A 15,543-nucleotide genomic window follows, 5' to 3' on the forward strand; every position below is an offset into this window, starting at 1 on the left:
GTATTTTCTTGTTTTGCTGATAAACGGTTGAAAGAGATAGAGGATTCCTTTCACTTGGCTTTGAATAAAGAGAGAATCTTTCGCTCACGGTGAAATATACTTGTCTATAAAAAAGAAAAAAAAACAAATTTATTGAAATATGACAAAACCTAGTTCGATAAATGTTTTCTTTTTTTTTTTTGTTTTTTAATTTTGTTTCGTTTCAAAGGGGGTTTTAGAGGATAAAGAAAAAAAAACAAAAATGGAAAAATTATTTTTTTAATGGCGCGCACACGCAATTTCATTCAATAATCGGCCGTTGCCAACATAGTAGGATCGATCGCAATAATAGCGAAGCGGCACAATTTCCATATTCGGAGAGAGAAAGATAACGTAATTAAGATCATTAATCAAATGTAATTGTATCAATTAATCATGATACTTTAAATAGCAAAGTTAGATGAAGATGCGTTCCGAATGCATAATTTCGAATCAATAATTGGGTCACAACGAGAAATGTGAATATCATGTTTAGCATAACAAATAGAATATTTTTTAGCGGACTCGCGAAATCTTGCTGCTTCAAGACGAAAACCAAAATTGACGTCTTTGTAAAACGCGCGCGAGGGTTAACTTCCGTGCGATAATTTTGGTTTTTCGCGCGTATTTTCCCAATCGAACATTTTCCACCGCCGTTATATCCTTCCGAGTGCGAATATCGGCCGAAAATGTTTAATGATCCATACGTTCGGTAGCGGTCGCTCGCGCCCCTTCGAACAGTGACCGTGGCATCTGGTTATAATTAATGCACGATCAATTAATTTCGCCCCTTGTTTTACGCCGTCAACGACAAATTTACCGGATCATCGTCGCTTGCGCGCGCGGTCCAGAGAATTTACGCGTTTTATCGCGCGACCGTAAAGCCGAATGCACGCGAATCTATTTGGTGTGCGCTTCCGTAATTGGTGGCCGCTATGACGCGGACGAAATCGCAGCGATAATTGGCGCTCACGGCTATCGCTCGGCCGCGAGTAGAATCGCACAGTCATGTGTTCGAATATATTACGGTTTAGCGGAGTGCTTCTTCCGAAATTAACACACACACACGCGCGCGTGCGTGTGTGTGCGTGTGTATGTGGGAATTAACACACTTGTGCTCTCCACCCGCCGCCGTGTTTGCTGGATTTGTCCAGCTTTTTTTTATTTTCAAGCTTCATTTCATCGAACACGGAGAGTGCATTAACGCGAATATCGAAACGAGTGTAAAAGTCATATTATGAGTTAATGCGCGCGCGGATATTTGGTTTCCGTACTTCCTCATCTCCTTGTATTTTCTCCTTTCTAAATACATACACGCGCGCGCACACACACACTCTCTCTCTCTGTCCGCATAAAATTATACTGTGTACTGTGTGTTAACGTCGGAACTACGAGAGAAAAAAAATTTAACAAATTACAAAGTTGAAGCGGATAATGTAATATGTTAAATTGTAAAAGCAAGTAAATATTGTCCTTAACGGAAAACACAAGAACTAGCTTAGCAAGTTCACGTATGTAAATCAAAAACTAATAAACTATCCTCTGCTTGCTTTTGCAATATTCGGTCAACGTGCCAAGCAAACTTTCTCCCTTTCTCCCTTCCTATCTTTCTCTCTCTCTCTCTCTCTCTCTCTCTCTCTTCATGTTGATGTTTTACGTCTTTATTTTATAAACGATATCCGAGGGCGACATTCCGAGGCAACGACATAGGTGAGCTATTTATTGCATTCGACCGAGCTTGCGGGATCGCGCGCGATCTCCATTTTAAATGTAATCCGGCAAAAGAGTGCGCGAGCCCGTCGCGGTCGGCTATCGATAATGGCAACCGTAATCAAGCCGGTCCGGAGATGAAATTTCGGACGATCAATTTTGAGGACAGCTGATGTATTAATAAAAATCGATGCCGCGCGCGGACTGTGCGGCATTTCCGCGGATTTTTTTAATTTTTATTGAATTTTTATTTCCCCCCGTTTTTCTCTACGGATTTCGACGCAGCGAAACGCGGTGTGCACATTTGAATACATAATTGGCAGCTTTTTTCCGCTCGCTCCCCGCTCGATACATCGAACTGTGTATCTCGCGTCGCGCGTTACACGTCTTACGTTCGAGCGTTTTCTTTTCGAACCGTCGCGCCAATAAAACGCAATTCAATCGCCGCGCGTAGAAAAGAAAACAAGAAAAGAAGCAAAATATAAACCCGCCCAAGAATATTAATGATTGAAACGTCGATACGTGTTTTCCAGGCACGGCTTTCGCATTCTCCATTTATTTACACGTTTCTCTTCGCGCGTGCATCGATTGCACTTGGATACACAAGACATACCAATCCTCTCCCCCCAGTCTCATATCGTTGCTGCGGAGGATTTATTCCTGTTTTTTTCCCCCCGTTGTCTTTTTTTACAGAGAGAGCTTTAAGCAAAACGGCTCATTGCAAATAGTATTGTTCTGGTAAATGTACTGGATGCGATATTAATTGCTCCCTTTATTACATGCACAATAATACGAAGCAAATTTTGCACGCGACTTGAACTGAAAAATGCGGATTGTCAGAAAAAGTAAGAAAAATAAGAAAAATTGCGAAATTCGTATTTTCTGTCTAAACAAAACAAAAAAAAAAAAAAAAAAAAAAAAAAAAAAAAAACAAAATGACACGAAACAGCTGGTCTGTGAAAATTGTTACAGAACGTTCTGCCGCGCGAATTTTCCGCGACACACGGCTCTTCAAATTGGAGGAATTGGTACAATCCCCCCTTTCAGTGACGCTATGTGTGTTCGTTTTGAGCGGGGACTTCGGTCTGTGTGAATGCGTTCGCGACGCGCGGACGATGCAGCACCCGTGCAACTTTCGCGCGGCGGCGGCGGCGGCGGCGGCGACCGGCACAGCTTTTACCACGCCGCAAACAACCACTTTCATTTGGCTTTTCCCGCGACGCTAAGTGAATTTTGCCGCGGACGCCCTTCTTCCGTTTTCTCTTCGCATATACGTTCGAGAGCGCGCCGCCGCGTTATAAAGTCCGGCTGCGAATCTAATCCCTGCTTTTCATATAATCCCAGCCGGCTCGAACCGGGGAATGCATTCGTCTAATAATAAAAAAAAAAAGAGAAAAAAAGAGAGAGAAGAAGAAAAAAAAAGAAGAAGTGTTTGTGTGTATCGTCGCCGCGTAATTCCGAAGGAAAATCGCGCGCGGACGTTAATTATCGCCGTCGGCGGAAAAACATTTTCTCCTCCCCTCCCTTCCCACTTAGCGCTTATATTTTTCCCGTCGCAATAATGGAGCGCTTTCGCTCGTGTTATTAGAATTGTATGCAACCGTGGGGGGTGGAGGGCGGCGGCGTAGGGCACGTGTATTTGGCGAAGAGTGGGTTACAAGTACGCGTGTAGACAGATGCGATGTAAATGCCGAGTGCGCGCGCTCGATGGTTTTGTGTGCACGGGCTGAAGCAAGTTTAACATCCGCCACAAGCGCATGTTTGACCGAAAATGTAATGCGCGTATAACGGATTTCCGTGAGAGAGAAAAAGATAGAGATAGAGATAGAGAGAGAGAGAGAAAGAGAAATCCCGTTAAATATAGAGAAATCCTCGTGCTCTTAAATACAGCGGAACGACTTGTGACGTGTGTTTCACGTTACGGACCTTACTGATAGTCCGTAACATCCGCAAATAGCGAGAAGAGCAAAGTGAGCTCTTTCTCTTCCACAGAGAAAATGTTAATGAACAGATCCTTTCATTCTCGACATCGCGCGCGATTCTTTAGAATTTTTAGAGAAAAAGTCATGAAATTAAAATACCTGCTCGCGCGCGCGCGCGCGCGCAAACTTTCTTCTTAAAAAGTCCGAGAGATTAATAGAGTAACAGAATAATAACGTTTTCCCGTTATTTTTCTCTTTTTAATTTCTCTGAAATTCAAGAATTCTTGATTTTGTTTTCTCACACTTGTGTTACAGATTGATTTGAAAAAAAGAAAAAAAAAAGAAAAAAGAAAAAAACTGTGAAAGAAACTTTATTTAAAACTCCGCGCGTGAAAAATTCGCGCAGTTACAAGCGGCGCTTTAAACAGTCGTTCATTTTTCCGCGAATGCGAAATTTCTCCTTTGTTCCGCGTTACATGGCTGTTATTACTCCCGGCACACCACACCACCGATACTAACGAGTCCTTTATCATTCGGCTTCCGTCGTTTTCATTTGCCGCTTCGTCTCAACTAAAAAGAATCTCCCGCGCGGGAGCAAGCGACGAGTCGTTGCACAACTCGATATGCACTTCAATTACAACGCGGCGCAGCGTCTCGCAATTCTGGATTGCAGCGCGCGATAAAGAGAGCAAGGGATATAACTGTTGATACACCCTTTCTCCGCGTCCACCCCCTACCGTTTCTACATCCACCGTCGCAAAATAGTCTCATTGTCTCTCGCGTGCGATTGTCCCCCCGAACATTCTGCTTTTCAGACGCGCGCATATGGTGCGTCGGAAAATGAAAAAAAAAAAAAAAAACAAACAAACAAAAAACAAAAAAAAACAGCTCATCGGATTTCTCCATCGTTCTTCTCTCTCTCTCTCTCTCTCTCTCTCTCACCCTTGGAACTTTCTTCGGGCGCGGCGACAGCGTGCCATATGCTATTAACCGACGGGTTATTCATCGTCGTCACCCCAGATGCGTGTCGCTGATGCGCGGTGCATCGCGCGTGCACCACGCCTCTCTCTCGAGGGTTGCTTCGTGACTTTATTATCCACTTAACACCCGCGTCCGTTGGTCTCCCGCTACCCTTTGTAAAATCCTTCCTGCGCTTTGTTCCGCCGCGTACATCATGTCGATGTTCCCGGCAACATGATGCGTCGTAAAGATAATACGTTAAAAAAAAAAAACAAAAAAAAAAAAAAACAGAAAAACACGCGATAAAATTACACGACTACCTATCCAAGTGACGAAGAAAATCTCTTCGCGTTGTTGAATCCGTGTTATTTGCGAATGCTGTTACTATTACAATTTTTTCTCCAATTGTTTTCTCATATTCGGTCGCGTGCACACAATCAGCAGACGATAAACAATTTCGAGTATTCGCAACGCTGAAATTAAAATATAGTTTTACAAATAGCGCGTGTGTGCAGAAATATATATCACGTTATTTTTCACAACGCATAAACACGCGCGTAGATTGTCTATATTTTTCTTTAATTAAACAAAATTGAAAAGCGCCGACTATCCAACAGAATTCGCGCGCGCGCGCGCTGTAATAGAATACGAAGCGAGTTGAGCGTTCGCGAAAGGGTTAAGCCGCCTGAGGAAACGCTCTATACCGGGAGTCACTGATGGTTAACGCAACGCGAACGTGACACAGACACCGGCTCGGGTTCGTCCTTCCTTCTCTCTTCATGGCACAACCATGTATACGTATATACACATACGTTTCGCGGAAACCTGGGCGCTTGATTATTGAGGGCGTGCGCGCGCGCGAACACGCACACGCTCGAAGGTGAACGTGCGTACGAGGGTGCAAACCCCTTAGTCACTGTCGGATGCCCTCCAGACACCAGCTGGAGGAACAGGCAACGCCTGAGAGATACGTGAAACCCCGAGGGCGCGGTGTGCGAGGGGTGAAATGAATTCATATTTACGGAAGCTGCATGCATATACGGAGCTTTAAGGGGCACATGTTTGCGCCACGAGATACGCGAGGAGGAAGGAAACTCGTGTGGCATTCAGCTCGCGATTTCGCCGTGAATTACATCGGCGAATAAAGAAACACAGACGACAGGTTATTCGCGCGAGATGTGCGACTCTTGTTTCCTCCCGCGATCGACGCGATCTGTTCCCGATTGCGATTCCGGTGCGATTCACGACGCGCATTCTCCCCAAAAGAGTAACGGCGTTTGTTGTCTCTCAACTCGGCGTCTATTGTCTCCGAGTTTTCGAGTATCGAGCAAATTCCGAACACGCGCCATTTTCGAACCGACCTGCTTCCGCCAAGTCTTCCGCGTACCAAAAACTAAGCAGTCTTATCACGTGACAATAGATATTACACGATAAAATATGTTTACCTCATCGCGCGATAGAAGAAAAAAATTCGGGAAAATGTCTCCGTTTATTAAAAAAAACAAAAGTTATTGCTGGCGGCTTGCCCAGGTCTAAGGTTCCAAAAAAGAAACGATCTTATTACACGTCAATAGATATACGATATGAAATATGTTCACGAAATTTTACCGCCAAAAGAAGGCGCGAAACGTTTGTTATAAAAAAAAAAAACCGAACTATCGCAACGACTCGTGCGAATCGAAAAAAAAAAAAAAAAAAACATTGTTGGCGTCTTCCTCGGACTATTGTTCCAAAAAGTGATAGTCATTGCATGTCGATAGATATTACACGTTAAAATATGGCCATTTTTCACGAAAGAAAAAAACGTCTCTAAAAGTGAAATTTTGTTGCGCACACTTAAAAAATTTGCTAGCAAAGTTTAGCACACGTACAAAGAAAAAAAAACAATATCAATGTTAATTGGCAAACTTCAAGCTAATGCACTCGATTTCGCGTAGTTCGCAGTGTTTTGTAAAGATAAAGTCAAAACATACATTGAGAGGACGATGTTCCGACAAAATTTAATTAGTTCTGATGTGAGAGAAAAAGAAGAGGAGATAATTAAAATTTTGCGCAAATTAAAGTGTGGCAAATTGAAGTGATTATTGTTTCCGAGAGAGAGAGAGAGAGAGAGGGGCTCGTCTCGAAAATTCGCGCACGAATCGCGACGGAAGAAATACGTACGTTATATTTCGGCAAGAGCGTGTGTGCATAATTAATGCAAACGAGAGGATCCTTCCTTATCAGGACACCACGCACGACTCGGTCCTAATTAATATCAAGACCGGCTTCTGAAAGGGTCACAACGAAGGGCTTTTATAATCCAGGTCCCTCTTACTGTATCAGTGTCGTGCCGACAACTGGGGATTACACGTTGCGCTCTTTTCCGAAAGAGAAAACTCTCTTCGTGAAGAAATAAAAGTGCGAATTTTCTAATAATTAAAATCGCACGCACGATTCGAGATTGCGATTTAATTAACGATCCGAAGCGAATAATACAATACTCGCTTTTACACGCTCATTTCAATATTACAACGGACGTTAAATATCAAGTTTCTCTCTTTTCCAACAAACAACCGCACTAATTCCGACGCGGAGTGTCGTCGACGCTTTTGATAAAATTTATCACGCGAGAATATGCGGGCCTGCGCGTTTGTACAAAGGTATCGCGTAGGTAGGTATACTGACTTCAATTTTTTTTCATCGACGATTTTCTCTCTGCGATTCAATTCTCCGTGCGAGAATTCAATTTAAGAAGCGAAAAAGAAATTGAATAATCCGTGACACATAATCGGTCAGTTAAATTTGTATAATCGGGTAATTTCGTCAGGTACGTTTTCTTCAATTTACCCGGAGATTTAATCTTGCCGCGAGATTACAAGATCTATCATCCTGATAAGCCAGTTACTCGATGGAGAACCGAAGTGTCGAGTCAGCGTAAGAGAGAGAGAACGGGAGAGAGAGAGAGAGAGAAAACAGCCATTTTCGCAGCTACAATTGAGACTGCGGCACCAGAAACGAAATCGTAACTACGTGTGTGAATGCCGCATAACTTTCTCTCTCTCTCTCTCTCTCTTTCTCTGTGTGTGTGTGTCTCGTGCGAAAACACTCGGCGCGAAACAGAAAGACGACTGACGTCCTGCTGAAATATTATCCTCGTAAAAGAGACAACGCGCCGCCCCCATCGCTCCGGGGTAATCCGGGAATGTCTTGTGTATTTCAGCGACGACGAGACGAGACATCGGCGACTGGATAAACGGCGTCGTCTAACAGAGTCGGTTCAAGATATCACTCCGTAGCTCCGCTCTCGGCGCAAAACGAGATTTAATTCCTGCGTGGAAATTCACGAGTTCACGCGATATCCGCGTCGAGACGCGAAATCACGGCAATTATTCGCGATCCGAGTGTGAGAAAATGACCGTTCGATTCGATCCCGCGCGTTCGCATCACAAAAATCAAGAGATGTATAATTGCAATATTGTATTATTGTTTTTATTATCAAACTATTTGGATTTGCATTATTACATAAGCAAGTGTTCGTGAGACTAACCACACGGGTGACGGAATTGTCACTGTTCGTCACGCGTGGATTATTCGCGGGAATATTAAAAACTCGACAATAAAAAGATTTGTGTATCAAATTCACCGGCAGGGGGGCACATCGTCCTCGGCTTTCATTCAAAGTAACACGAGAAAGTAACCGGAATGAAAACCAGATACCGCGACATTCGAGACTCGTGCTGGTGGCTGGTGATTGAGAAGTTATAAAAAGAAGAGTATCGAATCCTTCTCTCTCTTTCTCTCTTTCGTCTCCCCGTCTCGACGACGACCTCTTTATACGGGATTTTATTTTATGACCGTAGGCTTTTTCCACGCGCGGGCGCATCGATTTGCGATAAACTCGGGAAATATAAAATTGAGCGCGAATCGATTGTCGAAGTGAGAGATCGCGAAGGGAAGCAGTTTCATTGTCGAGTTTCTTTTCAAAATGTTTTCCCCGACGATCGAGTCACTTTTCCGCGCAGCGCGTGTACACGATAGGTATGTTGTCGAGCAAAAAGTTGCTCGCGAAAGAAAAATATGAAAAGTTCACGACGTTCATTATTAGCAAGTTGCTCGCGGTCGCAATTGTGCGCGCGGCGAAATGAATTTTGAACGTTTTTGTGACCCGCTCGCGGAAGAATGGCGGACTTTTACTGGTTTCGCCCCGTGCGTACCCCGGGCCCGTATATATATTGAATACGCGAGGAAACCCCGCACAATGATTATGTGGGCCCCTTTTTGTGAGGGCAGCGAGCCACGTGCACGTTTTGCAGCGCAAGGGGGAGCAAAATCACACTTACGGTGTATGTTTACCGTCCCGATGGAATTCGCAGCGAGCGACACAGGACCTTTTTGTTCGACTTAACGCTCCCGAGGCGCGCCGGTAATTGGTGCGGTTTAATTCGCTCTCGATTTGTTCGCCGGCTTCGTCTCGGCCGTTTTTTGGGAACTCGCGAGCCAAAATTGCATTGTTTCGCTTCGAGCGCAGGGGGTCGAGAAGAGGAGAGAGGTAACAATTATTTCCAAATTTATACATCGGATTCTTTCTCTTAAATTTAATCAGGACAATTGGCTCTCGAGACCGTTCGAACGTGTACCTGTAATTTTCTCGGAAGGGATTTTTGCGCCCAAAGACGTTTAACAACAACGAACGTTGCAAGTTCGAGCGAGAAAAGGACGAAATGAAACGGAAAGACGTTCGGCGAACGTGCTCGAGAGCGCGCGGTAGTTTTGGTGTACGCGAAGTTTTCGGTACAGACGCGCACGCAGACAGAAGTCGCGAGAGAACGTGCTGCGAAGGGACGAGCGCGCGAGTGAACGTGCGAGAAAGCGAGCGAAAACCGACGCAGCGAGACAGAAAGGGACGCGCGCATCAAAGCGCGAGAGACAGGCCAAACCAGTTGTTATATCCTCGAGAAGCATTCGAACTCCCGACATGAAAAGAGGAGCCCGCAGTGTTAACAAGGATCCGCGTGGAAACGCCACGGGAGAAACGAGAGAAACGGAAGGGAGAAAGAGAGAGAGAGAGAAAGAGAGAGAAGAGACGCTCAGTGAGAAAGAAAGGGATGAAGTGGGGAGGTCAAATAGAGTGGCACAGAAAGGAGGGTGAAGGTGAAAGGAGGGAATCGCGGGTTGTTCCTCGTGAGCACTCACAACCCTCCGGCTCACTACCTCTCTCTCTCTCTCTTCTCTCGTCTCTCCAGCTCGTTCTCCTTCTTTCATCTGTCTCGCGCCGAGTGCTTGGGAAGCTGATCCCAATTAAAGCGAGTAGATATGCTACCGCGGTGGATTCAAGGGGGAGGAGAAGGAGGAGGCTGGGGAATTCATCGTCTCGGCGACGAGGGGCAGAAAACACAGAGAAGGGAGAGAGAAAGACGCGCCGAGGTTAATACGCCGGATGCGATCCTTCCGCGGCGGCGGAAGCCGGAGGCTCGGTTATGGCCGACGAAGGGGACTATAAGATGGGTCCCGCGATAAATTGAGAAGGAACCGCCGCCACCGCCGGAATTGATCCTTCAACGCTGGAATCTCGAGTACTTCCTCCCAGAGAGAGCACCAGAGCACCGTTTGTTTGTTTACTCGCGCGTGTCGCTCGAGGAAACGATCGATAAGACGATTGTGTGTGTATGTGAGTGTCTCTCCCCGGGACCAGATCGCGATCGCTCGATCGATTTTCGTTCTTCCGGGGAAGATGGTTCTCTTCTTTCTCGCGCGGTCGATGACATGCGCGTTGGCCGCGCGCGGCGGATCGACGCACCGATCGTTCTTTGAACAATCGGCGTTAGGTACTTAATTCAAAGTAAAGCGAATGGGCCGAGCCCTTTCGCGCGTCTCGAATATGATGACAGACGAATGGGATATTTGTTCAAAAAGGTGCCTTCCCAGCCGCGAGAGCGGCTACATGATCAATCTGCGGGTGACGGAATTCCCTGATGAAGAATCTCGACGAGGTTATTACGCGCGAAAACCCCTTCCTTGTTCGTTACCCGCTATGTTCTTTCTCACATTAATTAAGATTTTTTAAAATTAAAATTACGTTGATTTCTTGACGCAATTTGTTCGGAGCGTGAAAAAAAAACAGAGAAGAGTAATTATCATAACGCGGAAAGAGAAAAGAATGCTGCAGATTAATCGCCACGAATTTTAATTCGACGATTTATTAACATAAAAAAATCGCAAGTAAATTAGAAAGCAGGGGGGTATTGTTTAGTACAGACACATTCACAACAATTGAGTTTTCTCACGCGCCATTAGTTTTTTAAACACAAGTGTGTGTGTGTGTGTGTGTGTGTGTGTGTGTGTATATCTTCGATCGAAAAATCCTGCAGCTGCACAACTCGGCGCGCGATTCAAACGCGTTGCAATATCGTCCGACATTACATTGTTCGTGCGCGATTTATATTCGCCAAGAATGGCGTGCGCGCGCGCATAAAAATTTCCGAAACGACCGCTATCGCGCCGCTGTTAACGAAACCGAGCTCGGTGTCGTCGCGATACAAAGGGGAACGATAGACACGACGCGAAGAGGAAGGACAATCGAGGGAGGTTTCGCGCGTCTCAACGAGGGTGTGTATTGCACACGCAACGAAGGGACGAGCGAAAGAGAAACGACGACGAGAAGGAGGAGGAGGAGGAGAAGGAGGAAACGCGCGCCCGGTAGCGCGACGAAACGATGTGCAGAGAGTCATACATTAATTACTCGGATGTTATATGCATGTTGATGGGATACATATGTATGAGCACTTCTAAGTAAGTTGTGCCGGGAGGGAATACACGAGTATCGGAGAGGAGGCTCCGTGACGAGGACGACGCGCGCGGTGTCGTCGTCGTCGTCGTCGTCGTAGTCCTCTCCCGCGAACAAGTGCGCCGCATTGTCCCGGCGCCGTGTGTCTCCGCTCCGGGATGAAGTCGGAAAATTGCGCTTGCGGCGCATTAAATTAAAACCCTCCCGAACAGAGCGAAGCGTCGGAATTGTCGCGCGCATTCACGCGGATAAATGAGCGCGGAAGAAGAAGGTGCACTGTAAAACTCGGCGACGTACGTTTCTCCGCCCAGCTAGACAAAAGACAAGATCTTTTCTAGTTTTTAATGCGTCCGTAACAAGTAGAACTGAAACTATTAGTAAAAGTACAAAAAGAAAGAGAGAGAAGACCCGGTTCATATTTCGTCCGTTTGGTAATGAGAAAATCTAAAAAAAAAAAAAAAAGAAAAAGAAAAAAGAAAATAAACCAGAATGAAATAAGATTATGCATTTATATAAATAGTGTTTGTATGTGTGTGTGTATGTGCACGATCTGCACACGAAAAACTTCGAAATGTATCACATTCTGACCGTTTTCCGCAAGAAGTTGAAAGCAATGAAAAGTACATGTGAATATATTTTTATATACTCGTTGGGAGTTGATGTATATTGTATATATATATACAATATATATATATACACAAGTTTTGTTGTGAAAAATGTTTCAAAGCGGCGGTAAACTCTCGTGCGCAAAACCGAAAAGTAAAAATTTATAGCGCGGGTGGATCAACGAACGTTTTCTACAAAATACCACAATTTTCGCGCAGTTATATCGCTTGCGCGTGCGCGCGCGGGATCACAACTCGAGCGCATTGAATTTTTCATCGACTTCGCTGTTTATCGGACGGGAGGACAAACCGGGGGATAAAATTTTATAAATTTTCATGCGATTATCTTGGAATTAAACTTGACCAAGTCATGCCATATCCGCGCGGGAGTCCCGCGGGCGCCGCCGCCGCTCTGAATTTTTCATCAGCGCCGCGCGAAACCGTTGCCCTCTTTCGTTCGGGGGCTCATTGTTTGAGGATTAACGAGTTGATCGAGCTCGTCCCGCGATAAATCGCTGCCACTAGCGCTGCCTCGAAATATATAGCCACTCGTAATTGAACTGACGATCTTGCTCATCCGTGAAAACGACCTTTCATTGTAATGAAACATTCGCGAGGCGCGTCCGCGTTCAATTTAACGTTTCATTGTGCGAAACTTATCTCAACGCGAACGGAATTATGCATTGACACGTCGACAATGACAAAAATTATAAAAATAATCAACATCTGATTGGAAAGACGAGATAAATTTACTTCGAAGAATTAAATCTCTGAAATTATTTGCGTGAAATATTCATAATAAAAAAACAATACAGTCAAACCTCGATAACTCGAACCTCTATAACTCGAAAACCTTTCTAAGACGAAAATTTTGTTCATTCCCTTCCGCTCTGCAAAAAGGAAAAAAGACTTTTGATAAGTCGAAACTTCTACAACTCGAAGATTTTAGATCTTCCCTTGAGATTCGAATTATCGAGGTTCGACTGTAATAATAATAATATTGAAATCGCAAATTCGTTGAAGCAAAATGTGTCAACTTTTTACTTGTTTCAGGAGCGTCTTAACGCGATCGTAAGTTATATGCGTTTGAATCAAGTCCGCACCCGATTGAATTCCACGGCTCGCTTTTATTTACGTACGTGACTGCATTCCCGATTGCGGTAAGTGCTTTTGTCAGCCGCCGATATGGCTCGCGAGACTTTACTTCGATACGGTGTAATGGCGTAACTAAAGAAGAGAAATTGCCCGACTCCGCGACTTCTCTTCCCCAATCGAATAAAATACAAATTTTCTTTTCTCTGAGTAATCAATTTCTTCAATCGCGTATCGTATATAATAATCCAGCCAATTAATTCACTGACGTGCAATTAAAAAGGATTTTTCTTCTTCTGTCGGAAAATTGCGACAAAGAGAGATATTAAAATTACGTAATTTTTATAAAATTATTGAAACGTTTCGTGCAAAAAATCTCGCATTATTTCTCATATTTCGAAACGGTAATTCTATTGCGATCATAGGCGAATGTCGCTGTTAATGTTCTTTTCCCTAAATAGAGAAACACGCAATTGCGCAGCGCTACAACAGATACAATGCGATATATTGGTTTAATTAGTTTAGAGTTTCTCTTTGTGATCGCGCGACTCGCGCGCAGAGAGGCAAATCGAATCTCTATAAACATTTCAAGAATTAGCACAGCGTAATGCGCGATATAGCACAATGCATTAACTTCATCGCGAATTCGCGATAAAGACAATCGCCGCTCTTTTATATCCGACGTTGCGCTTCTCCTCCTGCTCCTTCTTTTCCTCCTCCTCCTTCTCCTTCTCGTTCTATTCTCCTTGCAAAGTTGCGCAAACGCTCCTGCCGTAATTATCTGCGAATTTTTCTTCCGCTCGCGAACTACCACCGTATCTCGACCGGCTCTAGATCGTACTTATTATAAGTTCCGGATATAACAACGAGAAAAGTATATTTAATTCATTAAACTCGAGAGGAAGTCGAATCTCCGGTGGATAATTTATCAAACTTCGCTTGCATCGGCATACAGCTTCTTTTTTTCTCTCTCAGCGGAGACATCGAAACAGCCTGAAATTCGCGTACAGTCGAGCACACGGTCCTGATATCAATCTGTAATAATGGATTAATCTTATCAGCTGCGCACACGTCGCTACGACGCGACTACCGTCAACCTACGTTACGACGGTACGTTCAATCTCAACCGAGAGAGGAAGATATGTAATCGTTCTCGTTATCTTTAAAAATGAGATAAGAATAAAACGGCGTGCGTTATATCACCAAGAATATATCAAGATTGTAGAAAAATGGAAATAATCGCGCAATCTTTTATCAAAGATTTTTCTAACTTCAACACGTGCTTTTACTTCGAGAAGCAAATATTATTTTACTTCAAATATTCCACACGAATACGTACGGAATCGCGTTCGATCGGCGGCTTCGGGCGTGAGAAACTCACGTGTCTCTTAGTTTCGAGCGCGCGTAAATTGAACTTTTTCGCGGCGGCGGCGGCGGCGGCGGCAGCGGCGGTGGCTCAACTGCGGAAGCTCGTCTAATTTAATTGGAGCAATTAGGAGCCCGTAATCAAAGTTGTCCACTTGACGGCGACGCGCGACACTCTCTTCTCTTCGTCGCCGTTTCTTCGCTCGCGAGAGAGCTTTTTTAAGGCAGTAAAGGAGAGACGTGAGAGACAGAGTGTCCCGTCTTCCGCTTGTTCTTCCGTTGTTCCGCGCCGCCACCGCCGCTGGCGCCGCTTGATGGAATGCATAATTAATTTTTCAAGCCGGCTGTCAAGCACGGTCCTTTTCGCAAAATCACCGCGATAAGAGTAAGTGGATTACCGAAGTGGCGCGTTGAGAAGAGAACGATTACACGCCTTGTCCAATTTCACGCGAATTCACAGCCGCGGGCTTCTTATCCCCCGTGTCTACAAAACGGGAACTTTTGATTACTTATAAATTAAGACGGTCGAAACTGTTGTTCTTTCTCCCCCTCCCCTCTTCTCTCTCTCTCACTCGTAAAGATGAAACAGTTTGATTAGCCGGCAAATTTCAGTCAGTCCCGGCGAAATGTAGATACGTTTTCACTGCCGCCGCCGCGCAATCACAAAGATGAAATTAAAATTGAAACACAGATTTATCGCTTGTATTATTTCGAACGCGCGCGCGACTTTATTGGCTTGGAAAATAATTCGAGGCCTCAATTGCTTCGTTTCGAGCGGCACTTCCACGTTGCCTTTCTCTCGTTCGCGTCTGCTCGCTCGCGCTTCATCTCGCAAAGTTACACGATATCACGTCTCGCGCGGTTTTCGAAGATTTGAAAACTTGGCTGTCGACTTCGGCTTGTCCACATCGAGAGCGTGTCTTCTCTCGTCTCCACGTTATTCATTAATATCCGAAGTTTCCGAGGAAGAATAAAGACTTGACGCATTATTCATCCATTTAATTTGTAGAACATGTTTTAAATTAATTGTCGGTCATTTTAATTTTTTTATACCTCGTGATATATAAAAACTGACAGATAAAAAATCAAAGAAGAATTAGACGCC

At 44.6% G+C, this 15,543-nt stretch overlaps 1 protein-coding gene across 1 annotated transcript in view; it reads right to left on the minus strand.

Annotated features, from left to right (window-relative positions):
• Positions 1 to 15,543, minus strand: part of LOC109853703 (nephrin-like) — a 224,563-nt gene that overhangs the window by 46,458 nt on the left and 162,562 nt on the right. The window lies entirely within an intron of this gene.

Source organism: Pseudomyrmex gracilis, unplaced genomic scaffold (genome assembly GCF_002006095.1).
Source record: "Pseudomyrmex gracilis isolate BER0280 unplaced genomic scaffold, ASM200609v1 scaffold_2, whole genome shotgun sequence".
NCBI lineage: Eukaryota > Metazoa > Arthropoda > Insecta > Hymenoptera > Formicidae > Pseudomyrmex > Pseudomyrmex gracilis.